An 8,961-nucleotide genomic window follows, 5' to 3' on the forward strand; every position below is an offset into this window, starting at 1 on the left:
GTAAAGAATTTTAATATCTAGTCCTAGCTGGTTTGACTCAGTGGATAGAGCATCAGCCTGCAGACTTAAGGATCCCGGGTTTGATTCTAGTCAAGGGCACGTGCCCGGGTTGCGGGCACATCTCCAGTGGGAGATGTGCAGGAGGTGGCTGACCGATGTTTCTCTCTCATCGATTTTTCTAAATCTCTATCTCTCTCTTTTCCTCTCTGTAAAAAATCAATAAAATATATTTTTTTTAAAAAAAGAAAGAAGTGAAAAGACTGCCCAGTAATGGGAGAACATATTTGTCACTGATACAACTGATAAGGGATTAATATCAAAATTTTATAAATAATTTATAAATCTCTACATAAAAAATAAACAATTCAATTAAAAAATGGGCAAAGGACCTGAATAGAAACTTCCCCAAAGAGGACATACAGATGACAAAGAGACATATGAAGAGATGCTCACCATCACTAATCATTAGAAAAATGCAAATTAAAGCCATCATAAGATATCACCTCACACCTGTCAGAATGGCTGTCATCAATAAACCAACAAACAAGTGCTGGCGAGGATGTGGAGAAAGGGAGCCCTTGTGCAGTGTCAGAGAAAGACAAATACCATATGATTTCACTCATACCATATGTTGCATCTAATGAACAAAATACAATAGACTCTTACCTGGTTTCAGTGATTTGGTGGGGATTGTGGGGCCTGGTCCCTGTGAGTAGAAATGTCATACGGAGTGGTACAATAAAATGACTAGACATCAACAGTCACAGAGGTTCTGAAAAGGGTAAAGCAGGAACAAGATCGGATCGTCTTGTAGGGTCTCAGCGAGCCACTGTGAGGGTCACAGTTTTATTGTAGATATCTTGGATCTGAACTCTAATCCAGCGACTACATTTGATGCACAAAATGTGTACAAGAAAACATACCCCCCCAAGATCACATATTTATGCAAGATCATAACCTGAATTAGAATTCAAAGATTTCTAATCCAGTAACGTTCACTATATCATATTATTTATAGATAGTAAAGGCACAATCACTAAGTTCACACAATTTCCTACATTGTATGGTTACTGACATTTGGGTTATGAATTAAATCACAACTATTGTCTCAATTAACTCTTTGCCATTTGGGGCAATGAGATCTTTTCCATTAAAATATTTTTTGTGCGAAAACCTTGCCCCAAGTCATGCCTGTGAACCAGCCAGAGCACCAAGGCAGGCGCATGTGACAGTGTGAGGGGAACCAGCTTTTGACAAGTTTGCACCAAACGTGAGGATAAGCTGGTTGTTCTTGGCTCAGGAGGCTTTGGAAAATCTGCTGTGACTGCACAGTTTGTTCAAGGATTTTTTTGTTGAAAAATATGATCCTACAATAGATTCTTGAAGTTGAAGCAGATGCGCTCAGTGTGTGCTAGAAATCTCGATGCTGAAGGAACGGAACAGTTTACAGCAACGAGGGACTACATGGACAACAGACAGGGCTTTGCAGTAGTTTATTCCATCATAGCTCGGTCCACATTTAACGAGTTACAAGGTCTGAGAGGACAGATTTTTCTAGTTACAGACATTGATGATGTTCCAGTGATTCTGTTTAGTAATAAGTGTGACGCGGCAGACAAAAGAGTTGCAGGAAAGGAACAAGGTCAAAATCTAGCAAGACAATGGAACAACTCTGCATTCTTAAAAATCCTCTGCAAAATGAAAAATAAATGTTAGTAAGATCTTCTATGTCCTCGTGCAACAAATTAGCAGAAAAACTCCAGTCCTGGGAAGCCCAGCAATGACATTGTGTCAGTTGCTTAATATCCTCAGTGCATTGTAGCTCTGAGCCAAGTCTGGAGAACTGCTGCCCAATTAAACAGTGCCAGCCTGCCAAGGCTGCCAAACCTACCAGCGTCTTAAACGGACTTTCTGGGTGGTGCCCTCCAAGAGGCGGGCGAAAGCCACTACATCAGTGTGCACATTCTAATCCCTTTCCAGTCACAAGAGAGAGGGTTACTTATAGACAGTCCCAGAGCACGCAGCTGGGAACACCAGAAGCTGCAATCCACGCTTACTGCTGAGGGACGTGTTCCCCCACAAATGTGTACGTGTGTGGGAATGGTGTACCATATGCTTGAACATGCCCCGTGCTTTGCATTGGAGAGTACAGTAATATAAATCCTAAAAGCATGAGCACTTCAGCATAATAAGAGGAAGTCCAAAGAGCTCCTATATACACTACTTCAGATAACCACATAACTTCACTTCCTTGATAGTTGTAGCGTATTGTAATATATATATATATATATTAGAAAATCAAGGTCATTACCATTGTATTATACAAAAAATGCTTTGATTAACATAGCTATAAATTTTTGTTTGTTTTTTTTTTTAAAAAAAACTGGATTCAGTGATCTTGTCTTTACAATACAATAGTCCTTTCAGTATAATGTCTTACATTAAAGACATAGCCTTTAATATCAGTTGGGAAGCAAACATGCACATTTTCAAATCTCTTATTATATGCTTCCTTTTTGTTTACATAGGGGGCAATATTTATAGTTGTGTGTACAGTGGTGGTCTACAACAAGAAGTATATATTTTCAAACAGTTTTTAATGTTTTAACAATTTTTGTAAATCATGTTCCAGCTGCTGCAGCTGTAGCTTCTCATTGCGAATCACCTGCTTGCTGACATAAGTACATTTGCAATATGAAATATACAGGATTGGCATTTTTGCCTGTTAGTGATTGTTTCCCACGTGTAACATTTTAGTTAAGATGTTAAATGATGGACAAGTACGGTGGGTGTGAATGTGGGCAGTGATTTTAAGCATGTGGAATTGGTCCCAATACCAAATTGCAGTAACTCTTGCTGTTTCATTTAGCAATGGCTTGTTACTTTGGAGGCATTAACATTTGGGTGTCTATTCAACAGGGAGTCACAGTATTTAAATTGACCAAGCTAATTTTGCAACAACCTAGAGGTGGCCAAATGTAAACTAAAAGTGGTGCAGTTTTATATAGCAGCACCAATAAGTTTGGATTGCCATGCAAGAGCTTGCATTATAAAAAATATTTTATTGCTAAAATCATTTCATTTTATGTATACTCCATTAGAGCACTATGCACATGGATTTAATGTTTGTGTCTGCTTAAGTGAATTTAAAAAGCTATGTGAGTTCATATATAAAGCTTTGTAACATGAATATTCACACAAATTTTAAAAGCAAAGTTCTTATATGCTGGCTTGTTGCACAACTAACATAAACTATGAAGTTGTCCTCAACTTTGGCAATGTGAGTGGCCTTTGCAAAATACGCCTAACCTATCTGGTCTCAGGACCATGCCTTTCATGGCTGTAAACCTAGTAGGGCTGGTGACTCTAATATAAATTCAGCATATCCTGGAAAAGAGACCTCCTTCACCAAATGGTCATCAACTTACCCGTCATTGCTAGAAACTCAATTAACGTATGGTATAATCTACCAACAACTAAAGATAAAAATTGCAAGACAAACATCTTTGGGGGAAATAACATTAACTTGAATTCTCAATAAAACATAAGAAAAAATATTTTACTTTACAAGGTGATATAATAATTTAATATGCCATATACAGTTATTCAAATATATAGAACAAAATATGTATTTATAATTGTTATTAATATCAATAAATTTTAACTATTTTTAAACCACTATTTTGTTATTTTTTATTGAGAAATTATTATTTTATTGACTTTGACAATGATGGAGTGATCTTTTTTTCTTTACTGATTAAGGTATTATATATGTGTCCTTATCCCCCAATTTTCTTTTTACTTATTCACTAATGCTTAAACACACACACATACACAAACACCAAGTTGACATTTTCCTAAATTTCTAGCCTACAAAATTCAGCAGAAAAGAAAACTGCTTAGAGAACTATATTGAAAGTCTTCTTAAGTGTAACACTTCAAGGCTATAATTCTATTTCAGTAAGCTTCATAACTTAACTGAAGAAAGCCATTTCAAGGAAAGAAATTATATGAAATGAGACTACCTGGAATAAAATATTAACATCTTGAAAGTACATTTATATAGATAATTTATTAGTTTAATGTTCTAACTTTGCAGATTCATTGGTAAACTTATTAGAGCTTTATGTCAAATAAAGGTCTCTGTGTGGAATTATTACTTCAGAAAGGTACAAACCGAATTATAGGGAATAATAAATTCAGACTGCCAAAGATTGAAACTCTGATTTCTAGAGCAGTCTACCAACAGCTCTGTATAAGCCCACACTTAACATGGGCTTTGCATAATTAGCGAGAATAAGAATAACAGTGATCATGCTGCTAATATTGCTATGCATGTAGAAAAGTAAAAGATTCTTAAGTAGTTCTTTAAAATCTCAACTCAAGTTTCCCTTTTGTGCACTGAAACTCTTACTTTCCAATAGCACTCCACACCAGACTAGATTCACACACAATCTTGGTAATACTTTTACTGCAAGATGGTGTAGAAGATAAATTATCAAGTAATCATTTACTCTTCCAAAACAGGTTTTATTGATTTTCAGATGTGTGGCAATAGATATTATCTGTAATGGAAGAACCAGAATTCTATATTTTTCCCTTAGATAATAAAACAACCATCCTTAATAATGTACAGTATTTCCAATCACTGTTTTAGGTTTCATATTTTTCTATACTCTAATTTAAGTCTCAAAATCAGTTTTAAGAAATGCTACCTATTTTTGTGCTCTCAAAAATACCACATGCCTGAAAAATTTCATGTTAGAGCTTGGAGAACTTTAATACTACAATATAGACATGAATTGCTCTGTGGGTCTATAAGACTGGAGCTAAATATATTACTATAGTTTAAATTTGGTGAAACCCATTAGTTCAGCTTCTTAAAATATTATTTTATTCCTTTGTGGCTCTTTATATTCATTCCTATTTATTAGGTTTTCATAATCGTCTTATCTGGGTTTTATAAAGTAGTTCCTTTGTAATATTGGGTAGCCTCTTTTGAATGTGTATTCACTATTAACCCTTGTTTATTTAGGTTTCTGTTGGGACTAAAATTGTTTAACAGTAGAAATGAATCAAACATATTTTTAGATATAGCTAGTGGACAGATAGATTGATAACTAAATATATAGACTGAAAGATACATCAGTCTATCTTTTATCAGTTATCTATCCTGAGTTTTCAGATTACTCTGTCAAATTTTTTAAACTATACTCATAAAAGCAATGTAACTTAAAGAATAATCATTAATCATTTGTGTTATTTACTTGTTCTCTGAATAACAGTCATATATAATAAGTTGTGTTTCTAAACAATAGGGTTGTTCTGCCACTGGAGAGCAAAGAAAATGTTCTTTGAATTTGAATCAAACAACCAGTTTTACTTTGCCAATCTAGAAATGTCTAGAAAGATTGAATAATATTTTTTGAAAAAGGGTGACTTTTATTTATTTTTTTTTTAAAATATATTTTATTGATTTTCCACAGAGAAGATGGGAGAGGGATAGAGAGCTAGAAACATTGATGAGAGAGAAACATCGACCAGCTGCCTCCTGCACGCCCCCCAGTGAGGACATGCCCACAACCAAGGCACATGCCCTTGACCGGAATCGAACCTGGGACCCTTGAGTCCACAGGCCGACGCTTTATCCACTGAGCCAAACCGGTTCGGCCGAATAATATTTTTACAAGATTGTAAGATTCTTGTAGGAGCCCCTCCCATCATTACCTACCCTCCTCAGATCAGGTCTTTTTCTCTGATCTAAATCATATAAAAGATTTCTAGATAATATGACTGACTCGAGTTTCTCCCATTTCATTCTATCTCCCATTTTGTTGCCACTGAAAAGTGTCTTCTAAAACACCGATAAATCAATTCATCCAGGACTAAAAACCTAAGGAGACATGATACACCCAACAGAATGGCTAAAATACTGACAACACCAAATGCGAACAAGCATTCAGAGAGCCTGGGTAACCTATGCTTTGCAGAGGGAAATCGGGATGGCACAGCCACTTTGTGAAACAGTTTGGCAGTTTCCTATAAAACTAAACATGCAGCTATGATACCAGAGAGCAAGTGCACCATTGAGCACTTACTCCAGGGAAATAAAAAAACATATTACCACAAAAACCTGTACACATGTTCATAGTAGCTTATTCATAGTAGCCAAATACTAGAGACGACCCAGATATCTTCCAATGGCTGATTGGTTATTCTTACCATAACATATTAAAAAAGGAACAAACTAATGATATATGCATAACTTGTATAGATCCAAAGTAATTAGAGTGAATAATATTTTTTAAAAAAACAACCCAGTACAGATAATTCTAAAAGGTACATACAATTTAATTCCATTTAGATAACACTTGTTAGTAATAGCCAGGGGTGAGAAATGGGGATGGAGGGGTGGAGAGTATGGCTACAGAAGGGCAATAGCAGGGATCCTTGTGGTGACTGTATCTATGTCAGTACTCTGGTGGTGATATGGTACCCTGATTTTGTAAGATGTTACCATTTCATTATCTATGTTCTTCTACTACTGCGTAAAGGTTAGATGGAATGTCTATTATATCTTAAAGTTTCACATAAATCTATAATTGTCTCAAAATGAAATGTTTGATTAAAACAAACAAAAAAAAACTATGATGACTTCACAGTGTTCCCAAAGAACTAAAATTATCTGTGTCTTATATGTAAGGAAATTTAGAATATGTCCTTCAGACATCTATTATCTTTACTTGTTCTGCTCTGCTATCTTACCTCTACCCTGCAACCTACACTTCCTACATGTTAAACTGTGTAAAGTTTCTTGCTTATGTCACTCTGGTACCACTGAACAGTGTGAATTGTGGTCTCATAATGTGGTCTCTATTAGTACAGCGAACTTTAAGGAAGGCTCTGCTCACAGCCTTCCCCTTTTTCTTCTCCAAAACAATACTAAGAAATATTTTCGCTATGGCTACCAGGGAGGAGAAAACCAAACCATACATTTTTTTTTTTCTCTCTAAGTACATTTAACAATATAAAATCTAGTTATAGGGAAAATAATCCTAATTTCTTTATTTTATTACTTGTGCTCTACTAAAAGAATTAAGGTTGGTTTCAAAATTCATGTAATATAACGATGCTGCGTACATTCTTATAAAGAAAGAAAAACGCACCAAAGGGAGTCATTTGAGGCATGGTGCTCACATGTTGCATACTGCACACCTGCAGGGGCCTTTATTTACAATGGGCACAATCATACAGCCGACGAGGTTACACGCACAAAGCACTCTTTTATATGCTTTAAAAGTGTCGTCCCATTTAATTGTCAATACTACCCTAGGAAATAGTCAATATCTCTTCTTCATATAATAAAGAAATCGAGGTGCAGAGTGGGGATATGGCACATTTTGGAATCAAACACAGGTGTACCTGACTACAAAGGATGTACATTTAATTCCCTAAAAATTAGAAATATGTTTGGCCATAAGCTCTCTAGGAGCCAATTCAAAGAGGAAAACCGAGTCACTTAAAAGTCACAGCATTCATTATGCAGAATAAAGTTGTTTAGAAAACCACAGATGTTCCAGGAGCTGAGGACTGATTAAGTCTGCCTGCTTCCTAACAGAAGGACAGCACTAAAACAAAGGAAAGTATGCTGAATAACATTCTTGTTATTTCCAATTGCAATTAGATGGTTATCAAATGATGCTGCAGAGATTTCTTAAAATTACTAAACGTTTATAATTCCTACTTCAACTAAACTAAAAACAAAAATTCAACACATTCAGCTTTTAATACACTGAGTAGATTTTCCTAATTTTGAGTCTTTAAGGTGCCATGTTCTTCTACTTGATTCTCGCTGTGGCCTGATGGTGTTGCAAGTCCCAGCCTACCATGCCTGCCTGATCTTGACTTGCAGAGTGTTCGTTTTTCATCATTTTCATGGGTCAAAGTGGAAACAGTGCTCAATAGCACAAAAATAGGACATTTTTCTTTTTTTAAAAAAATATATTTTATTGATTTTTTACAGAGAGGAAGGGAGTGGAATAGAGAGTTAGAAACATCGAAGAGAGAGAAACATCGATCAGCTGCTTCCTGCACACCCCCTACTGGGGATGTGCCCGCAGCCAAGGTACATGCCCTTGACCGGAATCGAACCTGGGACCTTTCAGTCCGCAGGCCGTTGCTCTCTCCACTGAGCCAAACCAGTTAGGGCGACATTTTTCTTTTTGAATATGCAGAGTAATTAAAAAATATATTCTACAGATCACTTGTCCTGGGTCTTAGAACAATTTTAGAAAAAAAATTTAAATAAATTTCCATATTCTCAGTTACTATACAATATGCTATTACATAGCAATTCACTATGAGATAGTTTCACCTATTAGCAAGTTTCTAGTGTTTTCTAGAAGGGATTTTATTGTTAGGGTATTCATGTTTTTCATTGATTCAAATAGGTATAAAATTACATACACTCAATATAGGAAGTGATTATGCAATCTAAAGTCAACTTTTACAATAAAATGCAGTAATTTAGACATTAAATTATTCTCCTATAAATTCCTGTCTATGTAGTTGATATTATTAAATGTTCATAGTTACATTTTACTTCACTAAATGATTAATTTTCATTTTTCATTTGACTTTCTGGAACTTACTTTAAATTAGATTTAAAATAGAGGATGCTAAAATGATGAAACCAGGTATACATTAATAAGAAGTTTATTTTTAGAGTGGGGGAAAGAGAGTAGAATTTTTTCATAATTGAAAGTATATATCAAGGAAATTTGAAGCTTCATAAAGGCTCTCAGTTTCTAAGTCTGATAATTCACCACTCACCATTAAGACACCTAAATACCATGCATAATTTCTTGTCTTGTGCTATTATTACTAACAATTTTTGATGGGATCTTATGTATAATCTATTAAAATCAATCCTTGGAACTATATGCAAAAATCATATATATA

General features: G+C 35.2%; 1 protein-coding gene and 1 pseudogene across 2 annotated transcripts in view; one reads left to right on the plus strand and one right to left on the minus strand.

The window, feature by feature from the left end:
• LOC102769422 overlaps positions 1 to 1,822 on the plus strand; it is a 5,607-nt pseudogene extending 3,785 nt beyond the window's left edge.
• CADM2 (cell adhesion molecule 2) overlaps positions 1 to 8,961 on the minus strand; it is a 1,222,723-nt gene that overhangs the window by 556,436 nt on the left and 657,326 nt on the right. The gene's annotated exons all lie outside the window — the stretch shown is intronic.

This window comes from Myotis davidii, unplaced genomic scaffold, assembly GCF_000327345.1.
Source record: "Myotis davidii unplaced genomic scaffold, ASM32734v1 scaffold42, whole genome shotgun sequence".
NCBI lineage: Eukaryota > Metazoa > Chordata > Mammalia > Chiroptera > Vespertilionidae > Myotis > Myotis davidii.